This window comes from Oncorhynchus keta, chromosome 17, assembly GCF_023373465.1.
Source record: "Oncorhynchus keta strain PuntledgeMale-10-30-2019 chromosome 17, Oket_V2, whole genome shotgun sequence".
NCBI lineage: Eukaryota > Metazoa > Chordata > Actinopteri > Salmoniformes > Salmonidae > Oncorhynchus > Oncorhynchus keta.
Genome location: NC_068437.1, coordinates 45,845,104 through 45,861,003, shown reverse-complemented (window position 1 = coordinate 45,861,003; position 15,900 = coordinate 45,845,104). Strand labels below are relative to the sequence as shown.

The following is a 15,900-nucleotide window of genomic DNA, read 5'->3' as shown; positions in this document are numbered from 1 at the left end:
TGTTTTCTATCCACACATACTAATCATATGCATATACTATATTCCTGGCCTGAGTAGCAGGGCGCTGAAATGTTGCGCGATTTTTAACAGAATGTTCGAAAAAGTAGAGGGTCAACTTAACAGGTTAAACAGGTCAACATTCACATGCCCGCAGGGCTTGACGGATTACCAGGACGTGTACTGCGAGCATGCGCCGACCAACTGACAAGTGTCTTCACTGACATTTTCAACCTCTCCCTGTCCGAGTCTGTAATACCAACATATTTTAAGCAGACCACCATAGTGCCTTTGCCCAAGAACGCTAAGGTAACCTGCCTAAATGACTACCGACCTGGAGCACTCACGTCTGTAGCCTTGAAGTGCTTTGAAAGGCTGGTCATGGCTCACATCAACACCATTATCCCAGAAACCCTAGACCCACTCCAATTTGAATACCACCCCAACAGATCCACAGATTATGCAATCTCTATTGCACTCCACACTGCCCTTTCCCACCTGCCCACCTGGACAAAAGGAACACCTATGTGAGAATGCTATTCATTGACAGCTAAGCGTTCACGCCATAGTGCCCTCAAAGCTCATAAAAAAAGCTAAGGACCCTGGCACTAAACACCTCCCTATGCAACTGGATCCTGGACTTCCTGATGGGCTGCCCCCAGGTGGTAAGGGTAGGTAACAACACATCTACCTCGCTGATCCTCAACACAGATGCCCTCCAGGGGTGCATGTTCAGTCCCTTTCTGTACTCCCTGTTCACTCATGACTGCACAGCCAATGACTAGTCAGCATATAGGGAGGAGGTCAGAGACCTGGCCGTGTGGTGCCAGGACAACAACCTCTCCCTCAACATAATCAAGACAAAGGAGATGATTGTGGACTACAGGAAAAAGAGGACAGAGCACTCCCCCATTCTCATTGACGGGGCTGCAGTGGAGCAGGTTGAGAGCTTCAAGTTCCTTGGTGTCCACATCACCAACAAACTAACATGGTCCAAACACACCAAGGCAGTCGTGAAGAGGCCCGACAAATCTTATTCCCCCGCAGGAAACTGGAAAATGTGGCATGGGTCCTCAGATCCTCAAAAGGTTCTACAGCTGCACCATTGAGAGCATCCTGACTGGTTGCATCACTGGCACTACAAGGCACTACAGAGGGTAGTGCGAACGGCCCAGTACATCACTGGGGCCAAGCTTCTTGCCATCCAGGACCTTTATTCCAGGCGGTGTCAGAGGAAAGCCCTAAAAATTGCCAAAGTCTCCAGCCACCCAAGTCATAGACTGTTCTCTCTGCTACCGCACGGCAAGCGGTACCGGAGCACCAAGTCTAGGTCCAAGAGGCTTTTACCCCTAAACCATAAGACTCCTGAACAGCTAATCAAATGGCTACCCAGACTATTTGCATTGCCCCCCTCATTTACACAGCTGCTACTCTCTGTTGTTATCATCTATGCATAGTCACTTTAATAACTTTAATACCTGCATGTACATATCGGTACCAGTACCCCTGTGTATAGTCTCGCTATTGTTATTTTACTGTTGCTCTTTAATTACTTGTTACTTTTATTCCTTATTCTTTTCCTTGTTTTTTAAAACTGCCTTGTTGTTTAGGGGCTCATAAGTAAGCATTTCACTGTATGGTCTACACCTGTTGTATTCAGCGCATGTGACTAATACAATTTGATTTGTATAAACAACACATGCTCACCATTGTGTACAAAGGCACATGTACACAGACACGATCAAAAATACAGACTTGTATAGAATAAACACATACTGTAAACTGATCAGTAAATCCTATCATTACACAGTCCTGTCCACTCTTACATCGCAATCATGGATGTAATATTCTAGAGGGATACCAGTTGCTTATTAAAACGCCTTTAGGATCTTATTTATTGGTGTGTGATGTATGACTCATGGATGCAAAGACAACATATCTATGGACCAATGCAAAGCCAACAAAACATGACAAAGCACAGAGACAGATGCAGTCAGGGTGTATAAAATCGAGTACACAGCCATTAGGCTTATTAGGCTACAGCAGGTGCAAGCGTTACAATCGCCCCTAAATGGATATGTAAACACTACAGTAACTAACTGCCAGTAGGTATTAAAGCTACACTATATATACAAAAGTATTTGGACACGCCTTCAAATGAGAGGATTGGGCTATTTCAGCCGTACCCATTCCTGACAGGTGTATACAATTGAGCACACAGCCAATCAATCTCTATAGGCAAACACTGGCACTAGAATGGCCTTACAGAAGAGCTCAGTGACTCAACGTGGCACCGTCATAGTATGCCACCTTTCCAATAAGTCAGTTTGCCATATTACTGCCTTGCTAGAGCTGCCCTGGTCAACTGTAAGTGCTGTTATTGTGAAGTTGAAATGTCTAGGAGCAACAATGGCTCAGCCGCGAAATGGTAGGCCACACAAGCTCACAGAACGGGACCGCCGAGTGCTGAGGTGCGTATTGCTTAAACATTGTCTGTCTTCGGTTGCAGCACACACTACCAAGTTCCAAACTGCTTCTGGAAGCAACATCTGCACAATAACTGTTTGTCTGGAGCTTCATGAAATGGGTTTCCAATGCAGCGCCATACACAAGCCTAAGATCACCATGTGCAATGCCAAGCATCGGCTGGACTCTGGAGCAGTGAAAATGCTGGAGTGATGAATCCTGCTTCACCAGTGCATAGTGCCAACTGTAAAGTTTGGTGCAGGAGGCTGTTTTTCATTGTTCGGGCAAGGCCCCTTACTTTCAGTGAAGGGAAGTCTTAATGCTACAGCAGACAATGACATTCTAGACGATTCTGTGCTTCCAACTTTGTGGCAACAGTTTGGACCTTTCCTGTTTCAGCATGACAATGCCCGCGCTCACAAAGCGAGGTCCATACAGAAATTGTTTGTTGAGATCGGTGTGGAAGAACTTGTCTCGCCTGGACAGATCCCTGACCTCAACCCCATCGAACCTTTGAGACTGCTCATCTACAGTCCCGTCGATGTGAATGGGGGTGCACTCGGCCCTCCGTTTCCTGTAGTCCACGCTCCTTTGTCTTGCTCACATTGAGGGAGAGGTTGTTGTCCTGGCACCACACTCTCATCGTCGTCGTTGATCAGGCCTACCACAGTCTTGTCATCAGTAAACTTAATGATGGTTTTAGAGTTGTGCCGGTCCACACAGTTGTAGGTGAACAGGGAGTACAGGTGGGGACTAAGCATGCACCCCTGAGAGGCTGCTGTGTTGAGGGTCAGAATGGCAGATCTGTTGTTGGATACCATTGCCAACTGGGGGCATCAGGAAGTCCAGGATCCAGTTTCAGAGTGAGGTGTTAAGTCCCAGGGTCCTTAGCTAAGTGGTGAGCTTGGAGGGCACTATGGTGTTGAACTCTGAGCTGTAGTCAATAAACAGCATCCTCAAGTAGGTGTTCCTTTTGTCCAAGTGGGAAAGGGCAGTGTGGAGTGCAATAGAGATTGTGTCATCTGTGGATCTTTTGGGGCGGCATGGGAATTGGAGTGGGTCCAGGGTGTCTGGGATGATGGTGTTGATGTGATCCATTACTAGCCTTTCAGAGCATTTCATGGCTACAGATGTGAGTGTTATGGGAAAATAGTCATTTAGACAGGATGTCTTGGCATTCATGTGCACAGGGACTATGGTGGTCTGCTTGAAAGATGTAGGTATTACAGACTGGGTCAGGGAGAGGTAGAAAATTACAGTGAAGACACTTGCCAGCTCGTCAGTGCATTCTCTAAGTACGCGTCCTGGTAATCCTTCTGGCCCGACGTTGCTTGCCTCGAAGCGAACATAGAATTTTGCTCATCTGGTAAACTCGCATCACTGGATGTTCATAGCTGGGATTCCCTTTGTAATCTGTGATACTTTGCAAGCCCTGCCACATCCAACGAGCTCCAGAGCAAGTGTAGTAGGATTCGATCTTAGTCCTGCATTGACGTTTTGCCTGTTTGATGGTTGTTGGAGGGCATAGCGGCTGTCCGGGTTACTGTCTGGGTTACTGTCCCGCTCCTTGAAAGTGGAAGCTCCAGCCTTTAGTTCATCGCGGCCTGTAATCCATGGATTATGGTTGGGATATGTATGTACGGTCACTGTGGGGACGACGTCGTCGGTGCACTTATTTATGAAGCCGGTGACTGATGTGATAAACTCCTCAATACCATTGGATGAGCCCCGAGAAACATATTCCGGTCTGTGCTAGCGAAACAGTCCTGTAGATTTGCATCTGCTTCATTGGACAATTTCTGTATTGAGCCTGATATGAAGAATATCATGAGAGGAGCTATAAAACTGCAAATAGAAGTCTCTGTTCCACGGAAAAATTGGTTGAAATCCATGAAGATAGCTGCTTTTCAAAGAAAGTGACGAAGCACACAAACTCATTGCTGTACTGTATGTAAATATATGCATTCTGGGGACATTGTTTCTTGTGTGAAGGATGTATAGCTACTTTCTGCGTGAAAGTATGGAGAAAGAGAACCAACAATATATTCATGCTCAATCTTTTATTTCATTCATGCATCAGCCGTGGCAGGGGTCGATTGAACTTAGTCCTCTGCATAATTTCTATCATCCCACTTTGGCCCACATAACCTGAATTGAATGTATAGTAGAGCTGCAGCTCCAGCTCACCTGGTCACAGTCAATAGTTGTGTGCACAGAAGACCAGCCATGTAAATGTAAGTCACGCACTCATCAGTGAAGAGCCTGGAGAATGTAGGCTACTATACGATACGGTTGGTTTCTTTCTAGTGTGTGACATAGTGTTCCCTTTTTTTCTCTACAATGGCGAATCACTTGAGAATGTGTATGTATACATACTGTATGCATAGTGTATGTCAATATGTTTCATGCCAGAATCCTTAGTTGCTACATCCATTTTGGGATTTATAAATGAATGATATATACCTATTGATTCTTTAAGAATATAAATTATGAATGCCTCATGAGCTTAGTTCAACTGTCGTAACCCATCAGAACCCAAAATACAAGCTTGTTTTATTCCAATGTTTGTAAACATATCTAAACAAACACTGTATAGCCTCAAAACTATACATTTGATATCATGGATAGCCAGTCCTTGCATCCATAGCTCTGTCTATTCATTTGAGAGTGGTTACATTTCTCCAGACCCATCCCTTAGCGTTTTAGCGAAACAGGGGTGGGGCAAACAATTTGTTATTGTTTCAATTAAGGATTCCTGCTTTAAGTGCACTTACGCAATGAAACCTTTTCCATTTGGTTTGGGTATTGTTCCCAGCCAGTCACACCAAATCAGAAAGATATTCTGATCTTCATGAAATATTCACACCCCTGGACTTTTTCCACATTTTGTTGTATTATAAAGTGGGATTCAAATGGATTTGTTGTTTTCTGTCAATGATCTACACAAAATACTCTGTAATGTCAAGAAAAATTCTAACATTTCAAAAAAATGTATGAAAAATAAAACACTAATATATCTTGATAACATAAGTGTTCAACCCCCTGAGTGATTGCAGCTGTGAGTCTTTCTGGGTAAGTCTCTAAGAGCATTGCACACCTGGATTGTACAATACATATTTGTACATTATTCTTTTAAAAATTCTTCAAGATCTGTCAAGTTGGTTGTTGATCATTACTAAACAGCCATTTTCAAGTCTGGCCATCGATTTTCAAGCCGAATTAAGTCAAAACTGTAACTAGCCCACACAGGAACATTCCCTGTCATCTTGGTAAGCAACTCCAGTGTATATTTAGCCTTGTGTTTGATTATTGTCCTGCTGAAAGGTGCATTTTTCTCCTTAGTGTCTGTTGAAAAGGAGACTGAACCAGGAATCTCTAGGATTTTGCCTGTGCTTAGCTCTATTCCGTTTCTTCTATCATTTTAAAAAACTAGGAAGGACGTCTGTATTTTTTTGAGTGACTGGGTATATTGATACAGCATCCAAAGTGTAATTTATAACTTCACCATGCTCAAAGGTATATTCAATGTCTGCTTCTAACATGTTTTACCCATCTACAAATAGGTGCACTTCTTTGCGAGTGATTGGAAAACCTCTCTGGTCTTTGTGGTTGAATCCATGTTAGAGATCCACTGCTAGACTGAGGGACCTTACAGATAATTGTATTTGTAGAATACAGAGATAAAGTAGAATACAGAGATAAAATAGAATACAGAGATAAAGTAGTAATTTAAATATCATGTTAAACACTGTTATTCCACACAGAGTGAGTCCATGCAACTTATGTGACATGTTAATCAAGTGAACTTATGTAGGCTTGCCATAACAAAGGGGTTAAATACTTATTGACTCAAGACATTTCAGCTTTTCATTTTTAATTAATTTATACAAATTTTGAACCATAATTCCACTTTGGCATTATGAGGTATTGTGTGTAGGCCAGTGACAAAACTCAATTCAATAAATGTAATTTTGTGGAAAAAATCAAGGGGTGTGAATACTTTCTGAAAGCACAGTAAATTCTCCAGTGGAAGGACGCTCTTACCCTTGCTAAGAAGAATTGACTGTAACGGCTCTCCTCTTCGTCTGATGACGAAGAATAGGAATCATCGGACCAACACGCAGCGTGGTAAGTGTTCATAGTACATTTTATTAAATAAACTGAACACTGAATGACAAAAAATAAAATAAAAACACAACAACAACAGCAACAACGACGACGACAACAACAACAACAACAACAACAACAACGACGACAACAACAACAACGATGACGACAACAACAACGACAACAACAACAACAACAACGACGACGACGACGACAACAACAACAACAACAACAACGACGACGAGAGTGAACAACACGAAACAGTCCTGTAAGGAGAAAAAACACAAAACAGGAATCAACTACCCACAAACACAGGTGGGAACAGGCTACCTAAGTATGGTTTTCAATCAGAGACAATGATTGACAGCTGCCTCTGGTTGGGAACCATACCAGGCCAAACACATAGAAATACAACACACAGAACAAAACATAGAATGAAAAACATAGAATGCCCACCCCAACTCACGCCTTGACCAAAACAAAATAGAGCCATAAAAAAGGAACTAAGGTCAGGACGTGACATTGAGACTGAAATCTACACCACAAAATTGGGTGCAATTCTGCTGAAGCAGGCCTTATCGCTCAAATGCCTTTGCATCAGGAACAACAAATAAGGGGGACCTAAGTGATATTGCACTGTAGAGAAATGTTTCACTCTATACCCTGAAATGTTGACAACAAACAGTCCTGCAATATTGTGATAAGAAAGAACCATCCTAAGGGGATGAGTTTGAGTTTTATTCAGATTCGGACACATCACAGCTTGTATTACACTATCTTCTGACAGAGTAATTTTGTATACCCCGTCAACTAATGTATGTGAGATTCTCTATGCATGAGAGCACCTGTGCTATGTTTACAGTTGGTTTCTGACCATATGACTAGTCAGAACCTGCTATTCTTTGTCTGTCGACACCAAAGCTTCCATATGAATATAATTGAATGGGAATCTCTGTTCTAGTAATCCTACTTCTATGGAAACTCATCAGATTCTCCATTCCAACTCAGTGCCTTGACTCATTACCTCTGCCCTGAGCAGGAGACACTGTGACAGGGATGGCTCTCTCACCACACAGCACAGAGCACTGTGACCGTGGAAGCCTTTCAAGTCACGCTGAAACACCCTCCAATATTTATAACCTTTCCATCAATAAAAGATACCCCTTCGGTGAGGTAAGAGGGAAGAAAAGCAGGAATGGGGAGCATGTGTGAGAGAGAGAGAGAGAGAGAGAGAGAGAGAGCATTTAGCCAAGCACTGGACTGTACTCTATGGGTAGGACAAATAGTGGCCAACAGGAGGGTAACCCAGACCAGACCATAGCTCAGCCTCACTGCCAGCCCACATATGCAGAGGCAGCCTCTGGTAAGAGTCATATAGACCCTTCAGTCATCGGAGAGGTGTCAACCGCTAAAGCTGATGTGCAAAGTCCTAGAATAGGTATAAACCAATGTATTGGACCTTATCAGAAAACATTCAAACGAAACATAGACATAGACTGACCAGGTGAATCCAGGTGAAAGCTATGATCCATTATTGATGTCACTTGCCAAATCCACTTCAATCAATAGATGAAGGGGAGGAGACAGGTTAAAGAAGGATGTTTAAGCCTTGAGACAATTGAGACGTGGATTGTGTCTGTGCCATTCAGATGGTAAATGGGAAAGACAAAACATTTAAGCGTCTTTGAACGGGTATGGTAGTAGGTGGCAGGCACACCGGTTTGTGTCAAGAACTGCTATACTGATGGGTTTTTAATGCTCAACCGTTTCCTGTGTATCAAGAATGGTCCACCACCCAAAGGACATCCAGACAACTTGACATCCAGACAACTGTGGGAAGCATTGGAGTCAACATGGGCCAGCATCCCTGTGGAATGCTTTGGACACCTTGTAGAGTCTATGTCCCAATGAATTGAGGCTGTTCTGAGGGCAAAAGTGTGTTCCTAATGTTTGGTATGCTCAGTGTATAAGATAAAAGACAAATTAGTTTCACATTCTGAAGTCATATGAAGATGTAGTCAACACAAGATATAGTCATATATGTTATAATTTTCTTGTTGTCTATTTATAAAAAATGAATTTCCTGCTACTGAAGAATGCTCTTAGTTGAAACATACAGCACAAGATTCACTCTTGTGTTGGGCATGGTTGGTGGACTGTTGGGAGTGGTTGGTGGACTGTTGGGCGTGGTTGGTGCGCTGTTGGGCGTGTTTGGTGTGCTGTTGGGCGTGGTTGGTGCACTGTTGGGCGTGGTTGGTGCGCTGTTGGGCGTGGTTGGTGCGCTGTTGGGTGTGGTTGGTGCGCTGTTGGGCGTGGTTGGTGGACTGTTGAGCGTGGTTGGTAGACTGTTGGGCATAGTTGGTGCGCTGTTGGGCGTGGTTGGTGGACTGTTGGGCGTGGTTGGTGGACTGTTGGGCGTGGTTGGTGGACTATTGGGCGTGGTTGGTGCGTGGTTGGTGGACTGTTGGGCGTGGTTGGTGCTGTGGGCGTTTGGTGCGCTGTTGGGCGTGGTTGGTGGACTGTTGGGCGTGGTTGGTGGACTGTTGGGTGTGGTTGGTGTGCAGTTGGGCGTGGTTGGTGCGCTGTTGGGCGTGGTTGGTGGACTGTTGGGCGTGGTTGGTGCGTGGTTGGTGGACTGTTGGGCGTGGTTGGTGGACTGTTGGGCGTGGTTGGTGGACTGTTGGGTGTGGTTGGTGGACTGTTGGGCGTGGTTGGTGCGCTGTTGGGCGTGGTTGGTGGACTGTTGGGCGTGGTTGGTGTGCTGTTGGGCATGGTTGGTGCGCTGTTGGGCGTGGTTGGTGGACTGTTGGACGTGGTTGGTGCGTGGTTGGTGAACTGTTGGGCGTGGTTGGTGGACTGTTGGGCGTGGTTGGTGGACTGTTGGGCGTGGTTGGTGGACTGTTGGGCGTGGTTGGTGCGTGGTTGGTGAACTGTTGGGCGTGGTTGGTGGACTGTTGGGCGTGGTTGGTGGACTGTTGGGCGTGGTTGGTGGACTGTTGGGCGTGGTTGGTGGACTGTTGGGCGTGGTTGGTGGACTGTTGGGCGTGGTTGGTGCGTGGTTGGTGAACTGTTGGGCGTGGTTGGTGAACTGTTGGGCGTGGTTGGTGGACTGTTGGGCGTGGTTGGTGGACTGTTGGGCGTGGTTGGTGGACTGTTGGGTGTGGTTGGTAGACTGTTGGGCGTGGTTGGTGGACTGTTGGGCGTGGTTGGTGCGCTGTTGGGCGTGTTTGGTGTGCTGTTGGGCGTGGTTGGTGCACTGTTGGGCGTGGTTGGTGTGCTTAGTCTAAATATTGTGTGGGTGTATCAACTTCACACATAATACAACACACATACCATACTCTATTTGCTCAGTCACATCAACTGCTGGAAAAAACACACGTTTGGATGTTCCTGTTTTATATTTGTTTGTGTATTAATTTCCTATGTACTTTACTATAACCAAACGATACAGTATATAGATATACTTTATATATATATCCCTGTCTTTCAAAGATAATTCGAAAAAATATAAATAACTTCACAGATCTTCATTGTAAAGGGTTTAAACACAGTTTCCCATGCTTGTTCCATGAACCATAAACAATTAATGAACATGCACCTTTGGAACGGTTGTTAAGATACTAACAGCTTACAGACGGTACATGGTCCTTCTGTGGCTCAGTTGGTAGAGCATGGTGCTTGTAACGCCAGGGTAGTGGGTTCGATTCCCGGGACCACCCATACGTAGAATGTATGCACACATGACTGTAAGTCGCTTTGGATAAAAGCGTCAGCTAAATGGCATATATTATTATTATTATTTAGACGGTAGGCAAATAAGGTTACAGTTATGAAAACTTCGGACACTAAAGAGGCCTTTCTACTGACTCAGAAAAACACAGAAAACAGAAAAACAATGTCCATACTGTGAGACGCCTAAAACAGCGCTTACAGGGAGACAGGACGGACAGCTGATCATCCTCGCAGTGGCAGACCACGTGAAACAACACCTGCACAGGATCGGTACATCTGAACATCACACCTGCGGGACAGGTACAGGATGGCAACAACAACTGCCCAAGTTACACCAGGAATGCACAATCCCTCCATCAGTGCTCAGACTGTCCGCAATAGGCTGAGAGAGGCTGGACTGAGGGCTTGTAGGCCTGTTGTAAGGCAAGTCCTCACCAGACATCACTGGCAACTACGTCGCCTATGGGCACAAACCCACCGTCACTGGACCAGAAAGGACTGACAAAAAGTGCTCTTCACTGACGAGTCACGGTTTTGTCTCACCAGGGGTGATGGTCGGATTCGCTTTTATCGTCAAAGGAAGGCCTGTAATCTGGAGCAGGAACCATTTGTAGGTGGAGGGGCCGTCACTGTCTGGGGCGATGTGTCACAGCATCATCGGACTGAGCTTGTTGTCATTGCAGGCAACATCTCAACACTGTGCATTACAGGGAATACATCCTCCTCCCTCATGTGGTACCCTTCCTGCAGGCTCACCCTGACATGACCCTCCAGTATGACAATGCCACCAGCCATACTGCTCGTTCTGTGCGTAATTTCCTGCAAAACAGGAATGTCAGTGTTCTGCCATGGCCAGCGAAGAGCCCGGATCTCAATCCCATTGAGCACGTCTGGGACCTGTTGGATCAGAGGGTGAGTGCTAGGGCCCTTCCCCCCAGAAATGTCCGGGAGGTGCCTTGGTGCAAGGCCTTGGTGGGGTATCTTGGGGTATCTCACAGCAAGAACTGGAAAATCTGGTGTAGTCCACGAGGAGGAGATGCACTGCAGTACTTAATGCAGCTGGTGGTCACACCATATACTGACTGCTACTTTTGATCTAGAATCCCCCCCTTTGTTCAGGGACACATTATTCAATTTCTGTTAGTCATGTCTGTGGAACTTGTTCAGTTTATGTGTCAGTTGTTTAATCTTGTTATGTTCATACAAATATTTACAGATGTTAAGTTTGCTGAAAATCAACACAGTTGACAGTGAGAGAACTTTCTTTTTTTGCTGAGTTTGTGAAATGAGATCATTAACGTTCAGTTCTTGGTATATCCAGGGCTTGTACTCCTCTACCAAAACCCAGATTTTCTTAAAAACACCAAAAGTCAAGACATAATAATACTTCTAGAAACATGGTGTCGTGGTAACATAGATCCTCAATGTCCTTCAGGCTATAGGGACATTCTACTCCCATCATTAAAATGTAAATCACGGCAGGGACTCGGGAGGAACGATCATATGCAGTGGTGATTTTAGCATGTAACTCTTGGTGGCGCAAACAAAAAAAATGTGAAATGCATGTTAGCAAAGCCACAACACAACACTAAACAATATATTAATTGCACTATAATGGCGACAAACAGTGCCTACAAACTGTTAGGGCCTTCATAAAGCTGTCCAAACAGCAGTCCCAATATCTTACCACTGCTACACCTGGCTTTCAGCAGAGCCTTGTCTGGCAGCGAAACAGTTCATTCAGCCTCATTTACTGCCTTTAAAAAAACATAGCTTATATGGCAGACTTGGGACATACAAACAGACAATGAGAACTCTTACAATATTCAATGATTAAAAACAGGTTCTAGGCTATTTGTGAACCACCAAGCTTGAACAGTAGGCGAAATGAAGTGGTGAAAATATACCAAATGATTAGGGTGAGGCACATTGAACACCGTTTGGGTCTTTGTGTGTCGAAAAAGATACACGTCATATAACACTATTTGATGAGTTAAATCAGCCTTTAACTTGACACGTCAAATAACACAATTCTATTATATAATGTTGTGTGTGTTGAATTTGCACGTGCAAGCCGAGCACCACAACTACTAACGTTATGTGTTTACAATACCGTGTTGGTGAAAATAGACTAAATGGGCTACTAACAGCTTACTACACAACATACACTTAATATTACTTTCTTAGCTACAGTATACATTTCTCCCTTGCATATTACATCATATTACATCATTTATGCAGCAGCATACAAGACATTTTTGGACTCACCTTGTAAAGGTGGCGCAGCGGTCCTTTGTGGGCAAATGTTGTCATCAAACTTTGTCATCAAAGTCTGGCATTCTCTAGATTTATGGTGGTAACTCAGGGGACAAAACACAGCCACTCCACTGAATAACAGGCTAACGTTAGTGGTTTCTTTGCAACGCTTGCAGTTAGCCACTGAGTCCTTCCAAACGACTCATTGTTGAATTTGCGATTTCCAACTTGTTGTGTAATCTTTGTATACAATAGCTGATGAGCACCGATACATTTTATCTATAATTTCTCTTCATATGACAAGGATTAAATAGGATTTGCCAGTAGAATGTCGACTTGATGACAACTGATTATGACTGCTAGCTAAGACTTTGAAAGTAAGATGTGACAGTCCAATCAAAGCTACTGTAGCTATAACTTGATTTGATGTCATTCTATCTGTGGCCAATGACCTTGAGCCTTCTCGGATGGGCACTTCTAATATAACTCTATGGCAGAACCCAAGGGGTTAAAATTTTCGAGCTGTAAACTTAGATTTGGGGATGATGTACTGTCCCACGAGTGACAGAAAACTGAGCCAATCAGGCACAACGCTCTGTATTTTCTGCTGGCTTGCCCCATCTCCACAGAAAGCACTGCGCTAGGCTGAAACATCTGCATTACTCAAAAAAACAAAAAAGAGACAGTGTTTGTATGCGGCCTTATTATCTCAATTACTTTTTTTGCAAACTGATAAGTGACACATATTAATGCCAAAATAACAAGCAAAACAGGCAAGCCCCAAAAAAGTAATTTGGGGGATTTTAATGGTAGAACAGGTTCTGAACTTGAATGTGTAGTAGACCCTGAGGGTAATAGACATATATTTGACATATACCCGAGTCCCATCACTAGTAATAGAAATAGCTCTGACCAGGTAGCGAACAAAGATGTAAAGGGGTTAGTGCATCTCTGTTGAGCCTTAGGCCTGTGTTTTTTTAATGGTATGATTAGATGGGATTCTAACTTACTGCTCAACTCTTGGGACGAGTGTTGTTGACTATGCAATCTCAGACTTGGATCCCTCCTCTATTATCGCATTCACTGTCAGACCACAGACACCATTGTCTGACCGCTGCTAGATTGTCTTTTCGAAAAGACTTCGCCACCCAAAGACCACACAAACAGAGCCCTGTACACTGCTTCATCTAAATGAAACATACAGATGGGCTGCTGACAGCGCAACACACTTCAACACAACATTGCACTGCCCAGAAATCACAGCCTGTATAAATGATTTCCTTTCAAGTGCATTCAGCCCAAACCTCCCTGACATAAATTTGGCTGTGAATAAATTAAATGAGATCTATCATAAAGCAGCCACAAAAGAAAATTTATGCAAAATAAAAAACTGTTCTAATTGAAAACCTCAAAAAGAGAAATGGTTTGATGCTGAATGTAATCTCATAAGGAACAAATTGAGATCTTTATCAAATAGAAAACATCACTAACTACAGGTTAGAGACGTTCGGTAGGTAAGAATATTGTGTCACATTGAAAGAATACAAACAGAAGCATTATGACACCACTCTGAAAGAGATTGAAGACTCCATTGATGGAAACCAGTTGTGGGAGAAATTAAATGGTCTAAATGGACAACAGAGGAATGACCTCGTCTTTCAAAATGGCAACATTGTAAAATATCCTTTTGAAAGTCTTGATGGAATAATAGCATCAGAAGACCTTACTTTAAACCCCCAAAATATTTAAGAAAAATTCAGCTCCCTAGAACACACATTTAAAAACAACAAGAACCCAATTGACTACCAAATTACACGATTGAAGAAAATACAAAGCATGTGGCTCTGACAGCATCAGGAATGAAATGCTTAAACACAGTCCTCCTGAGCTGTAGACTGACAGTGGAGAGACCTTTGACAGGGGGCCTAAATCTGGTGCTTGGCTAGGAAGTAAGTAATTGTCACACACACGCGCACAAACACAGTCACTCACATCACACACAGTACAAACACACACACCTCTCTCTCTCAGTCCGTCACCAGCAGTAAGCCTCCACAGCTCTGGCATGTAATCGATCCTGTGACGATCAGTGTGACGGCCTTGACACAACTCTCTTGTCCTCCTCGCTGACACGTGCCGTCAGTCAGGTCGCCCCCCTCTCGTCATCTCAATCACAGGCAGGCCAGGGTCATTACAGGGTTGACAGCAGCAGTGTCTCCTCACCTGTCTGCCTGCCTACCTGTCTGTCTGCCTGTCTGTGCGTGTCGTTAAGTTGCTCAGAGCAGAGAGTAAAGTTTAAGCCCCAGATTTGAGCTTAGTTAGTGATTGCCAGAGAGGGTAAGCTAAATGACAGGTGTAGAAGTGGTGGAAGTCCTGAGTCAACACTGACATTGAGGAAGGGGGCTGGTGGTGTGTGTGTGTGTGTGTGTGTGTGTGTGTGTGTGTGTGTGTGTGTGTGTGTGTGTGTGTGTGTGTGTGTGTGTGTGTGTGTGTGTGTGTGTGTGTGTGTGTGTGTGTGTGTGTGTGTGTGTGTGTGTGTGTGTGTGTGTGTGTGTGTGAGAGAGAGAGAGACAGGGGGTTATCGGGGTACAGCAGGTGCAAGCTTTGCCACCGCCCCTAAATAGATATGTAAACACTACAGTAATAACTTTAACTGCAAGGAGGTACTGAAGCTACTGTATGTGGACAGGACAAACTTAACACATTCTATTCCTTAGACAGCCAACACAGGGGCCATTGACAGAAGCATTACTTACTGTTAATGTATGCCTTTGTAGACATTCTTCATTCTCTTTTATAATGCTTCATTATATCCCCCCATACAATGGATTGCCTTTGTGATTTGCCTTTATTGGGCCAAGTTCACCCAGATATATTGTTCCTTGCAAGTGTGCAAAAAGTGGGTGACCTCTTGAGAGCGGTGAGAGACTCTTGATGGCTCTTTTGACACGGCAGCAGTCGGAAAGCAGTAACCTTCAGTGTCAAGATGATCCCAGGGCTGCCGCTGTGAAGCCATCTGGATCCCCCATTACCCCTGGAACATTCACATTAGCAAGCTTCTTCCTTCCTGTGAGTGTGTGTGTGTGTGTGTGTGTGTGTGTGTGTGTGTGTGTGTGTGTGTGTGTGTGTGTGTGTTCTAGTAAGGTAAGGAGTAAGCAAGGTTGTCATTGTTATGTAGAGGATCAGTCACCCCCCATGGAGCGGCCCAACAGCCCTGCATGTATTCAGTTTTGTTTTCTTGTAGACGTCTAGTGCTATCGAGCGATAACACATAAGATATTGAGAACTGGCACTGTGTCATTAAATGTAAATTCTAGATGCAACATTACATGAATGTATGTC

The 15,900-nt window shown here is 44.2% G+C and overlaps 1 protein-coding gene across 1 annotated transcript in view; it reads left to right on the top strand.

Annotated features, from left to right (window-relative positions):
• Positions 1 to 15,900, top strand: part of LOC118395934 (carbohydrate sulfotransferase 8-like) — a 96,409-nt gene that overhangs the window by 76,048 nt on the left and 4,461 nt on the right. The window lies entirely within an intron of this gene.